General features: G+C 40.8%; 1 protein-coding gene across 3 annotated transcripts in view; it reads right to left on the bottom strand.

Annotated features, from left to right (window-relative positions):
• Positions 1-12,933, bottom strand: part of LOC130297283 (lysosomal alpha-glucosidase-like) — a 260,565-nt gene that overhangs the window by 195,420 nt on the left and 52,212 nt on the right. The window contains exon 1 of one of the 3 annotated variants that reach the window (XM_056549594.1): positions 6,696-6,799. The exons of the other annotated variants lie outside the window; for them this stretch is intronic. The gene's annotated coding sequence lies outside the window, so the exon portion shown is untranslated. Of the gene's footprint in view, positions 1-6,695; positions 6,800-12,933 lie in introns of those variants that run through there. 3 annotated transcript variants of the gene reach the window in all.

Raw genomic sequence — 12,933 nt, 5'->3', positions numbered from 1 at the left:
ATATTTTAGTCGGTAGATGGGTTAAACCCCTTAGGAACTCAGCCCATTTTGACCTTAAAGACTTGAAAAATGTTAGTTTTGGCACTTTTGTTCTTTCCTCTTCCTTTTCTAAAAATCCTATTACTTTCAATTTTGCACCTACAGACCAATATAAGGGCTTGTTTTTTGTGTAATCAATTGTACTGTGTAATGCAAACAATCATTTTATAACAAAATCTACAGCAAAAAAATAAAAAAATAATATATATGTGAATTAATGAATGCCATTTTGTAACCTTTGGGAACTTCCATTTCTATGCAGTGCACTTTCGGTAAAAATTACGGTAATAATGCACCAAAATTTGTATGTTTAAAATTGTCATATTTTGACCCCTATAACTTTATTTTTCCACATACGGGGCTATATGAGGGCTCATTTTTTTGCACCGTGATCTGATTTTATCGGTACTATTTTTATTTTAATAGGACTTTTTGATCGCTTTTTATTGTTTTTTTAAGGCCTATGAAATTATCAATAATGGAGACTTTTGGACTGTTTTTTTTTATTTTTAATTTTTTTACGTGTACACCATCGTGCGTGCGGTTTAAAGAACAACAACTACAGGAAATGATTAAAAAAAAAAAGGTATAGACAAGGATTGTGAAGAACGATCAGTGAGTTTCTGCTTTATGCAAAATCAACAAATGGACAAAAGAAAATCGTGCGGGACTGGCTAAGATGGAGCACCAGCAAGCAGGTTTTGTACTGTGCGACTTGCCTTGCATTCTCTTCTGAACATGGCAAAGCTATGAGTTTTGTTGGAAAGAGGGGTTCAAGCCGTCAAAAAATCTGTGGCATTTTCTCTACAATCGTTTGCCAGAACATGAAAATTCCAACAATCACAAGCAATATTATTGGAGTTGGAGAAAGCTTCAAATATCCATTGCAGGCCATGGTTTGAACTCCCAAATGCAGAAGAGTTTTGACAGTGAAACAAAAAAAATTGCTGTTTACAAGGACTTCTGGATGTTACGTTATTTCTGGCATCAAGACATTTGGCATTTTGGGGAAGCTCCCAAAGAATTGGAGACTTGCACAATGGGAATTTCCTTGGTGTACTGGAATTGATAGCGCACTATGATCCAATGCTCCATGAACAGTTTGACACATTTGGAAAAAGTGAAGAGAAGCCAAGAGAGTGGAAGAAAACTTAATGCTCATTATTAGAGATGAGCGAACTTACAGTAAATTCGATTCGTCACGAACTTCTCGGCTCGGCAGTTGATGACTTTTCCTGCATAAATTAGTTCGCTTTCCGGTGGGCTGGAAAAGGTGGATACAATCCTAGGAGACTCTTTCCTAGGAATGTATCCACCTTTTCCAGCCCACCGGAGCACCTGAAGGCTGAACTAATTTACGCAGGAAAAGTCATCAAATGCCGAGCTGAGAAGTTCGCGACTAATCGATTTTACTGTAAGTTTGCTCATCTCTACTCATTATCTAAAATGAGTTCATATCAGGAGTTCATAAATATATTCGGGAAAAATGTTGTGGACACCATCTTCTCCTGTCTGACAGGAGAAATGCTATTTATTTCTCTCGGATATGTGATGTTACACCAGATATAAATCACATACAGAACAAAAGGTTATTGTTCTAAGGCATGTGCAAAGAGATCCAGAGACTAATAATTGGGTTATTCAAGAAAGGTTTATTGAATTTTTTAACTTCACCAAAAAGACTGGTGAAGAGATAGCAGAAAAGCGGTTATTAAGACTGGCTGAAAATATTGAGGAGGAAATTGGAAGTTTATTGCATGCCTACGTAACACCAGAAGGAGTATTAAAGTTGAAGCTGGTCGCCCAGTTGCTTTAAGACTTCCAGGCCTCATTGAAGCCTTTGAAGTGAAGACTTTCAAGTAAGGCTCATTCTGAAGTGATGGAACTGAAATATTTTTTTATCTTTTAAGGCTATCATACTTTCAATATTCTAGTTAAAAGTTCTGTAGAGTTTAGATCTGTTTCAACGGAAATCGGAAGAGAAAATATTAAAATCTTTTTCCTTGGAAATGCAGGCGATAGGTGGACAAATCTACTTTCTGAGGCCAAACTTGTAGCAGGAGAAATGGGGATACCGAAAATCCTGAAAGCACCAAGGCGGCTGAATAGGCCAAGAAAGCAGAAGCTAGATGTTTGTATTGAACCAGAAGAGGCTAAAATGAATTCAACATTAATTTTTCTTTGTCTGACATAGAAAACACTTAATTGCTTTTAACTAGGGAAACCTTTTTGAATGAAAAAAGTTTTAAAACAGATTCAACGTTACATACCAGCTAATAACTCCTCTGAGTCATCTAATACCTCCGCATTATCAGGTGCCTGACTTTCTTCATGTATTACAGTAGTTTCAGTCAACCGTTTTAACTGAGTGATTTATATTTTTTAGTATAACCCACTAAGGATATACCCCATAAACATACAGCGCTGCTAAGATTAACTTAGAGCACAGCACCGTAAATTTATAACCTGGGGTTCTGGGATCACTGCGTCTCCGGATGCTGTGAACGGACTGGGATGGCTGCCGTAATCTAACAGCAGCCACCTCGGCATATGACCTAGGAGTGTCTTGAGACCGATTGGTCAGGTAATTTTGATCATCAAATCGTGGCTTTTTTGGAGCCAATCGGATCTCTGGTGGCCCGATAGCCCGAAACATAAGCAGGTTTGGTGCTGTCTGAGACAGAACCAATCAGCCTTACCCAGCAGGGCTAAAGTGACAATAGTGACACCCCACGATCGCCCTGATTGGTCGGCCGGGACTGACCGATCAAACCGGGCTCTCAGGATGCACACAAAAGGGCATGCTGTGAGTAGTAGTCATGCAACAGCTCATTGCACATAACTATAGCTTCCAGCATGCTTTGGCTGTACGTGCATGCTGCGAGTTGTAGTTAAGCACAGCATGCATGGACAGCAAAAGGGCATGGTGGAAGAGTGTCTCTAGCTGTTGCATAACTACAACTCCCGGAATGCCCTTCAGCAACTCCAGTTGTTGCATAACTACAACTCCCAACATGCCCCCAGCATGCCCCTTAGCCACTGGCTGTCCGGGCATGCTGGGATTTGTAGTTGGAGGCACCCTGTTTGAGAATTTATGGTGGAGGAGGCAAACTCCATGCTTGCATCCCAGTCTGCCACCTATGCAAATCCCTAATTTAGGTCTCAATTGAACATGGTGCTCTCTCACTCCAGAGCCCTGTCGTGCTCATTTTACCCCTTTTGAAAAGGAAAAGTTGGGGGCTACACCAGCATGTTCGTGTAAAAAACTAAATTATTTACACTAACATCCTGGTGTTGCCCCATACTTCATTTTCACAAGACTTAAAAAGGAGAGAAAACAAAACAAAAAACAATTTGAATTTTTTTTTCCCAAGTACGGAAATACCCCATATGTGGATGTAAAGTGCTTTGCAGGCGTACAACAGAGCTCAGGAGTGAGAGAGCGCCATGTACATTTGAAGCCTAAATTTGTAATTTGCATTGGAATGGCTGATAGCTGCAGCGGTTCTGACATAAATGCAAAAAAAAAAAACACACACACACACACACACACATTACCTCCAACTTGGAAACTACACCCCTCAAGGAATGTAACAAGGGGTGCAGTGAGCATTTAGACCCTACAAGTGTGACAGAAAAAAAAAAATCTGTTAAATACCAGTGGGGTGTAAATGCTCACTGCACCCCTTGTTTCATTTCTTGAAGGGTGGAGTTTCCAAAATAGGGTCACTTGTTGGGGGTTTCTACTGTTCTGGCACCATGGGGCTTAACATGACATGGCCCCCAACATCCATTCCAGCCAAATGCATTCCAAAAGCCCAACAACGCACCTTCACTTCTAAGCCCTGTCGAGTGCCAGCAGAGCACTATTTCCATACATATTAGGGGTTACACAATTTGTGGTGTAAACATTTACATTTTTTAATTTCATGGCCCACTGTTCCAAAATGTTGTCAAACACCAGAGTAGTGCTAGGCGGTATACCGGTTCATACCGAATACTTTTTTTGTTTCACGATCCAAATTTTTCATATGCCGCAATACCGATCAGGAGGCTGCTGCGGGCGGGCGGTCAGGCGCTATGCCTGCTGGTCCCGCAGCAGCATCAGACTCAGCAGCAGCAGTAGACTCCGTGGCAGCCACACCCTCAGAGTACAACCACTCACCGGGGGGGCTGCTGCTCCTCCTGTCTACTCCCGGCGGCGCCACCATAGTGCGGGCTGTGCACTATGCTGCGGCTCCGGCGGTCGGCGATCCTCCCATCTTGTCTGCAGTCTCCTCTGCTATACACATGGGGGTATGTGCAGAGAAGACAGCAGACAGAGCATTGCACCCTAATGTCTTCTACAGACCTTAGGGTGCAATGCTCTGCAGTCTGCACATATCCTCCCATGTGTATAGCAGTGTGTGTGTGTAAATTCCCATACAGGTGGGGGTATGTGCAGAGCATTGCACCCTAGTCTGCACTTCAGGTAAGGGTGCAATGCTCTACACACACTGCACTGTAGAGTCTTGCACAGACCCTAAGGTGCAATGCTCTTCAGTCTGCACATACCCTATGGGAGCTATAACAAAATGTAAAAAAGTGTAATAAAAAAAAAGTGTTTAAATTTCACTCCTTGCGATTTACCCATTCCCAAATAAAAGCTCGAATCCCCCTTTCCCATTGTTAACTAAAAATAATGTAAAAAAAAATGTAAGATAAAAAAAGTATGTGGTATCATCGCGTGTTAATGTCTGAACTATTAAAAGGGGTTATCCAGGGGAAAAAAAAATAAAAAAATTAAAATAACTTTCTTTTATATATGAACTGGCTCCAGAATATTTAACAGATTTGTAAATTAATTCTATTAAAAAGTCTTAATACTTTCAGTACTTATGAGCTTCTGAAGTTAAGGTTGTTCTTTTCTGTCTAAATCCTCTCTGATGACACGTGTCTCGGGAACCGCCCAGTTTAGAAGAGGTTTGCTATGGGGATTTGCTTCTAAACTGGGCGGTTCCCGAGACACGTGTCATCAGAGAGCATTTAGACAGAAAAGAACAACCTTAAACTTCAGAAGCTCATAAGTACTGAAAGGATTAAGATTTTTTAATAGAAGTAATTTACAAATCTTTAACTTTTTGGAGCCAGTTGATATATAAAATAAAAGTTTTTTCCTGGATAACCCCTTTAAGAAATCATGTTAATTAAATTGCACGGTCGATCGTGTACACGTGAAAAAAAAAAAACAAGTAAAAAAATTGTGTTTTTTTGGTCACTTCATATGCCATAAAAAATAAAATAAAAAGCGATCTAGAAGTCCCATTAAAACAAAAATGGTACCGATAAAGTACAGACCACAGCGCAAAAAATTTGCCCTCATACCATCCCCGTAGGGCAGGTATGTGCAGAGCATTGCTTCGGTCAGTGACTTAGGGCCTCTGAGTCTGCAGTCACTGCTATTCACATCTGTACATACACTAGAGTGCAATGCTCTGCACATACCCCCCCATGTAATAGGAATGTACTACACAGCGCTATACATGGGGAGTATGTATGCAGCATTGCACTCTAGTGTATGTACATTCCTATGTTAGCAGGAAAAAAAATACTGTTAAATACCGTGAAACCGCTATCAATTGGAAAAATACTGTGATATCCATTTTTGGTCATATCGCCCAACACTACACCAGAGGAGTGTTCACTGTACCCCTTATTATATTCCTTGATAAGTGTAGTTTCCAAAATGAGGCACATGTGGGAGTTTACTTTTTTGTTTGTTTGTTTTTGGGTTTTTATCAGAACTGCTGCAACTATCAGCAATTCCAATGCAAATCACCAATGAAGGCCTCAAATGTACATGAAGCTCTCTCACTTCTGAGCCATGTTGTGCGCCCGAGCACTTAATGTCAACATGTAGGATATTTCCATACTCAAGAGAAATGTAATTTTTTACACTAACATACTGGTACTGCCCTTAACTTTTCCTTTTCATAAAAGGTTGAAAAAGCCCCCCAACATTTTTAACACAATTTCTCTAGAGTACGGAAATAACCATATGTGGCTCCAAACTGTTGCCTTAAAATACGACAGGGCTGTGGACAGAGAGAGCCCCATGCTCATTTGAGGGATTTGCATAGGGGCTGACTCCGATGGAAGCACTCAGTTTGCTTCCCCCACCAAAAATACACAATTATAGCGTTTCCCAAACAGAGTGCCTCCAGCTGTTGCAAAACTACAACTCCCAACCAGTCAGTTGCTGTTCGGCCATGCTGGTGTGATGTCCCAGTACAGGACATGGTCCTGCACTACATTTAGCCCCTGTCAGGTTGAGTCCCTCAATTACCTGGGGGCTCTCCTGCAGGGTCTAACCTGCTGTTACTATAGTGTCATTTGTTATAATAGTATTGTAGTCAGTGAATTAATGTATAGTAAGTATAAAGAACCTTAGGAGGACTCCAGTAAATGTCTAAAGGACCTGTGAGATATCATATGTTTATGTTATCACATGTTACCCAGAGGGCACCAGCTTAACACATGACCCGCAGCTTGACCAATGGGCTTTGGCTCAGCCCCCCTCTATATAAGGGGGTGGCCATTACAATTCTCTCGCTTGTACCATCATCACTTTACTGAGACCAGCAAACACCAGAGATCTCAGTGCTAGTGTCCAGTACCTGAAAGGCCTAAAATCTTCAGTGATTCCAGTAAGTAAAGTCTATGGGGGAGATTTATCAAAACCTGTGTAGAGGCAAAGTTGCCCATAGCAACCAATCAGCTCGCTTCTTTCAGTTTTAACAAGGCCTCTGTAAAATGAAAGAAGCTATCTGATTGGTTGCTATAGGCAACTGGGCATTTTTTCCTCTGCACAGGTTTTGATAAATCTCCCCCTATGTCTGCTGTCACTATTACCAATAGTCAAATTCAGCCTAAAGTCAAGATTCTAAAGTCTATTACAAGTCTAATTGCTCCCAAAAGCTGCGAGGTCCTTCTGTGTTCCTGGCCACCTCTCTGGTATTCTGGCCTAGCTGTGAAGATAACAACAACTTTCTTAACTCCATGAAGCCTCCATTAAACCATAACTTGGTTGTGGACTCTCCTTTCACTGCCTAGCCATTGGAATAGCGGAGATACTGTTCGTGTGGTTCTGGTACCCAAAAACCACTATGGCGTCACAAACATTAAGGGTTAACAACACCTTGCCCCAGGGGTTAATACCATCTTGCCCCATCCACCTACACCGCTACACCCTGTGGTCCCACTATCACCGTGGGTCACCACACTGGGACTTGTTTTGCAACAGCTGGAGACTCCAATTAGGAAACAGTGTCGTACGAGCAGTTGAATTATTTTTTTTTTTTGGGGGGGGGGGTGGGAGTGTGTGTACGGGTGTGTGTATTCGTATTGTTTAACACTTTATTTTGCTTGTTGTAGTTTAGGCGTTTTGACAGTACATACACACAGTCAGATTTACGAGTTTCCCGCTCCAAATTTGAACCACAGCGGATTTTAGGCAACTTAAACTCTGAACTGGAAACTTACTGTAAACCTGCCCATGTGCGCTAGCTGTTGCATAACTACAACTCCCACCATGCATGCTGAGAGTTGTAGTTGTGCAACAGCTGGAGGCACATATCTTCTACTTTTTCTATCAAAAAGTGTGCCTCAGCTGTTGCACAACTACAACTCACAGCATGTACGGACAGCCGAAGGGCATGCTGGGACTTGTAGTTATGCAACAGCAGGAGGCACACAACTGTAACTCCTAGCATGCCCTTTAGCTGTCGGTGCATGCTGGGAGTTGTATTTATGCAACAGCAAGAGGAACACAGGTCTCGTGTCCTGATGCTGCATCACGGATCCTGCCAACCTCGTGCCACAGCCATCAGGTGCCCCAACAGTGACTTATCACTGACAGGCACCCGCTCTCGCCCTCCAGATTAGGGGCAGAGTGGGTCGAGTCAGTCACACTGCACAGCAGGAGCATTGATTGATCGATTGGTTCCAGCTGACCAATCAGGGCGATTGTGGGGCGGCACCAGTGCCACCTCACACCTGCTAGACAAGGGTAATTGGTGCAGTCTCAGAAAGAACCACTCAATCATTTTCCCGGGCCACCAGAGACCATATTGACCCGGAAAAGCCCACAAGGGGGGGGGGGGGTTAGGATCGCCCTGGGCGGCTGCTGTTGGATAACAGCAGCCATCCCGGCCTGATCACCGCTTCCAGAGATGCATTGATCCCGGAACCCAGCACAATAAATGTATGCCAGTAAGCACTAAGTTAATCTTAGCAGCACTGTACATTCACCGTGCATGTCCTTAAGGGGTTAAACTAGAGAAAGCTAGTTTTAACTAAATCACTCAGTTAAAACGGAGAAAACTAGTTTGAATTAAATGACTAATATATGAAGATGCGGAGGTATTAGTTGGTATGTGACGTTGAATCTGTTTTAAAACTACTTTTAACTAGGGAAACAAATCAGATAAAAGCAATTGAAAGTGTTGTTTGGGAATTGACATTTCTATAATGTACCAGTTGTTGAGGATACAACCATATTTGGCATAACCTAGGATACAACATTTGTTTTTGTAATAGTACAATTCTAGTTTGAACGAAGGTGTTCAGTAAAAACCTTGTTTTATCTAGGGAAAAGCAGTAAATCCTAGTTTTAACAAAGGCTTTCAGTAAAAACTGGTTTTAACTGTAACACACACACACACACACACATATATACATATATATTTGTTACTATATCATACCGCATACCCGGGTTGACTAGACCGCTACAATTTGTATTCTACGTGCCTTCTAATGTCAAAATTAGGTCATGTTCTTAAGGGGTTATTAGATTTTAACTTCAATTATGAAATGTCAGCCATAAATACCGGTATATACACCAGTATTTATTTCACACAAGTGTTTTCCCAAGCTACTGGCTGTGGCTCACCCAAATAAACATGATTATGACAGATACACCTATTGTAAACAGTCATACTCCCAAAGTTCAGTCACGTAGCACATAATGTGCACATGCAACAAATTTGAGATAACTAAAGTAATTCAGAAGTATAATTATCCAATCAAAATTAGCATTTTAGTTTTTTCCTACTCACCATCTAAGAGACATAGCTCTTTTTCCATCCACAGAGGCTTTAATTTTACCATAAAATGTACAGCCCCTCCATTAAATCATTATTTAGGAGGGGGGTGGGGGGGGGGGGGTGGAATTTGAAAGATGCTATTTTACCATTAATAATATATATTCTTGTAATCATATGGACCTACAGAATAAGAATAAAGGTGTTATTTTTACCGAAAAGTGCACTGCATAAAAACAGAAAGTTAAAAGTTTCCCAAATATGGCAGTTTGATTTGGCTCGATTCGACAATAAACGGCAATGAAATATGCCCCTAAAACACATTTCTAAAAGCCCTTTATAATACTGCTAGGAATGTAAATCAAAGAAGAAGAAAAAACACAAGAGCGCACCTCATTAAAGACTGAGGAGTAAGGTTGGGGAAAAGGGTAGCAAATTGGCTCCTTACTGGACGGTGTTAAGCGTAGAGCACAACATCTATATGCACATGTAAAGGATGGTTATCAGCAGCTTTGTGGTCCCTCCAGAGTCCATGAACCAGAAAAACCAAGTAGTAGGAAAAAACAAACCTTAACCGGGGAGCTTCTCCACAATCAAAAAAAGTCCAGTTAAAAGGAGAAAAACTTTTCCTTTCCTTGTGCCTGGGCTGCAAAAACTCACCTTCCTACGTTCCCCCATTGCGCAGATATCGGTGTCCCGTTCCTCCGGCGCTGCTCGGCTCTCTGCTTCTTAGGCTTATAACATCACACTTCAGTCAGTGTACAACCGGCCGCAGCGATGTCCCGCCTCGGCCAGTGATAGGAGTCATGTAAGGAGCTCGGACCTCGCCTTCTGCCTGGGCTCCTTACATGACAGTGCGCTCAGCTCATCACTGGCCGAGGCATGACATGGCTGCGGCCGGCAGGGTGACGTTCCGAGCCTAAGAAGCAGGGAGCAAAGCAGCGTCGGAAGAACGGGAAGCCAATATCGGCGCAAAAGGGGAACATAGGAAGGTGAATGGCCACACAGCATCAGACAGCTAGCGACATCCTGGACAGGCCATCATTCATGTATCCATCTTCATGATAACATCTATGCCCCCCCATGGTCTCCTGACAAGAAACGCGTTGAGACTATTTTGAATCCAATGGGGTCCAGATAAGTACTTTAGATATTAATTTGCCTTATTGCCAAAAAATATCAATTTATGTATAAGCAGGTCACTTTTGCATAATACAATCAGTGACGGTTTTCATCTATGATTTTCATGTCCCTATGGTCTAAATGGAACAATGTGTGATAGTTGCTTTTACTATCTGGGCAATTGTTAACATCATATGACTGGCAGAAATAGTGTGTTTGCAAACCATCTGCATTTATTACCCACAGACAGCGATAATAACTTTATTCAATGTTATGTAACATCTTGTATGAGGGTTTAGTATCCCTTATTTGCTTGATAATCATCTTACATGGATGACTGAAATATAGTGTTTTTCATCTGTGAATAATCTGTGTCTGTGGATAGTGAGAAGTATTGCGTATGTTGATTTCATACACATCCACACATAGATACCATCTTGTATGTACTCACTATATATGAATCATTAGTATATATACATATATGGGTTCAACTGTGTATCCATTAGTCATCAGCATATATATATATATATATATATATATATATATATATATATATATATACACACACACACACACACATTATATATATATATATATATATATATATATATATATATATATATATATATATATATATATATATATATTATATACACACACACACACAGATCTCCTTTAACTACCGACACACAATATTTTTGTACCAGGGATTAGGTCACCTTTCCTTCTCCTACCCCTAAAATCAGACAGACAATATACTAGTGAGATAGTCAGCCTCCCATTTGCCTTATAAAAGGGCTACTCACAGGACATTTGAGGGGTAAGTTCCGGAGAGGGGCCAGTCCTTATAAGGACGGATTACTCCGCCTAGGTTCAGGGGTAGATTAGGGAGTTGAGAATAGGGAGAATTAGGTAGAGGCCATGCATTATAGGCCGTATCTATTTCCTAGGCCCTTCCTCCCTATCCTATATACCTTATCCCCTATATCTATCCCTCAGTATTTGTGTACTTATCTGGACTCTTTATGCAAGTCTCCCAATTATAGGAGCATTATTTGTCAAGCCCCATTGTGGGGTGGGCATTTTTGGGATCCATATTGTTGTTTTATATATCTTTAAAAAGATATAGGGATCCCTGTGTTTATCACACTCATTTGCTATATGACAATCACAAGGTGGTCTGTTCTGTGGACATTTTTAAAGAATAAACATTAAAAGGTATATTTTAAAGTGTTCTTTCGACGATAGAACGTAGGAAGGTGAGTCAGTCAGTTTTTTTAGTTTTTGCAGCTTGGGCGCAAGGGAAGAGAAAAGTTTTGCACCGCATTTCTCCTTTAAGGCTAGAAGCGCTGCTATGCGTAGCATATTGTCTAATAGAAAATCCATCTGTATGTCATATACAGTTGGCGACATTTATCATTGTCTTTAGACTGTTTTTTTTTGTCTAGAAAAGGCACAAGCAGGATTTATTTGCACTTTTTTGTGCCTTTTGGTTTACACATTTCTGCTGATTATGAGTTGCAATCCACTGATTTTGGCAATACATATGATGTGGAAAGGTTTTATGAACTGCCCCTTTTTGTGGAAAAGGAGGCAAAAAAAAAAAAACGCAAAGCCACTGAAAAGTGTTTAAAACTACCCCAGCCCAGACTTAGCTTAGCTTTTTGCTGTATGTGAAGAGAGAAATTTCAGAAAACGTGTACCTGCACAAAATGTATCTAATGCTCTGTGACCATTTAATATATTTAGTGATCCTACACATTACTAGCACACACAAAAAATAAAAAAAATAAAAAAAAGTGTCGAAAAATGCTTCACTTACACCTACAATGATAAATGTTGGCCATTGTCCGCACTATACTGTGGAAAAGTTCCCCTGTTCTTTCCTACCGCTTGGATTTCAAATTCCTTGACAAGACATTTTTGGGTAGTGTTTATTTTTGTGTTTTATCAAACAAAATATTTATCCCGAAAAATGTGTTGAAAGGGCAAATCCGTGTGAAATGCATGCCCTTTTTACTTTGATGCTACGGCACAACTAGTAAGATGTAACAGGTGTTTGAGGAAACCACAAATTTTTACGTGATATGTGTCCACAGGACGGAGGAGAGTCATATGCACACCCTTTTCACTTTTTTTTTAAAATTTGTTTTATTGAAAAAGGTAACAACAATCAGCCATGCAGTCATACATAAATATACAACATCTGCATATAAAATACACTACAATAGAGGCATTAGTAGGCAGACAGGTCTGTCCGTTTTAAAGTCATAGGACTACATGGTCCGAACACAAAGCAAACTGCAGCAATCATAACAATGTAACAGTAAACCAGCATAAGGTGATTGCCAACGAACAGCAGCTGACATCATAGGTAGCAAAAGGTTCCAGCATCCCTCCATTGTGATCTAAAAAGGAGTACATAAATGCAAGAGAAAGCCAAAAAAAGAAGAAGAAGAAAAAAAAAAGGCGGACAGGCACCGACAAATGTATAATGCCAATACAGAGGAGTAAGGCAAAATAAGATAGAAGAAAACAAAAAAAATATATAAAATAGAGGCTCCTACGATCAGTTATGGAATACGTGCAGAGGGTTAAGGGTGAAGAACATCACGCACCCCACACCAGCAGGAACTTAGCCGGACATTTCCCCCACATTGTATACAAAAACAGGAAAAGGAATTACTGCATT

Source organism: Hyla sarda, chromosome 13 (genome assembly GCF_029499605.1).
Source record: "Hyla sarda isolate aHylSar1 chromosome 13, aHylSar1.hap1, whole genome shotgun sequence".
NCBI lineage: Eukaryota > Metazoa > Chordata > Amphibia > Anura > Hylidae > Hyla > Hyla sarda.
This window is presented reverse-complemented; position numbering and strand designations above follow the sequence as displayed.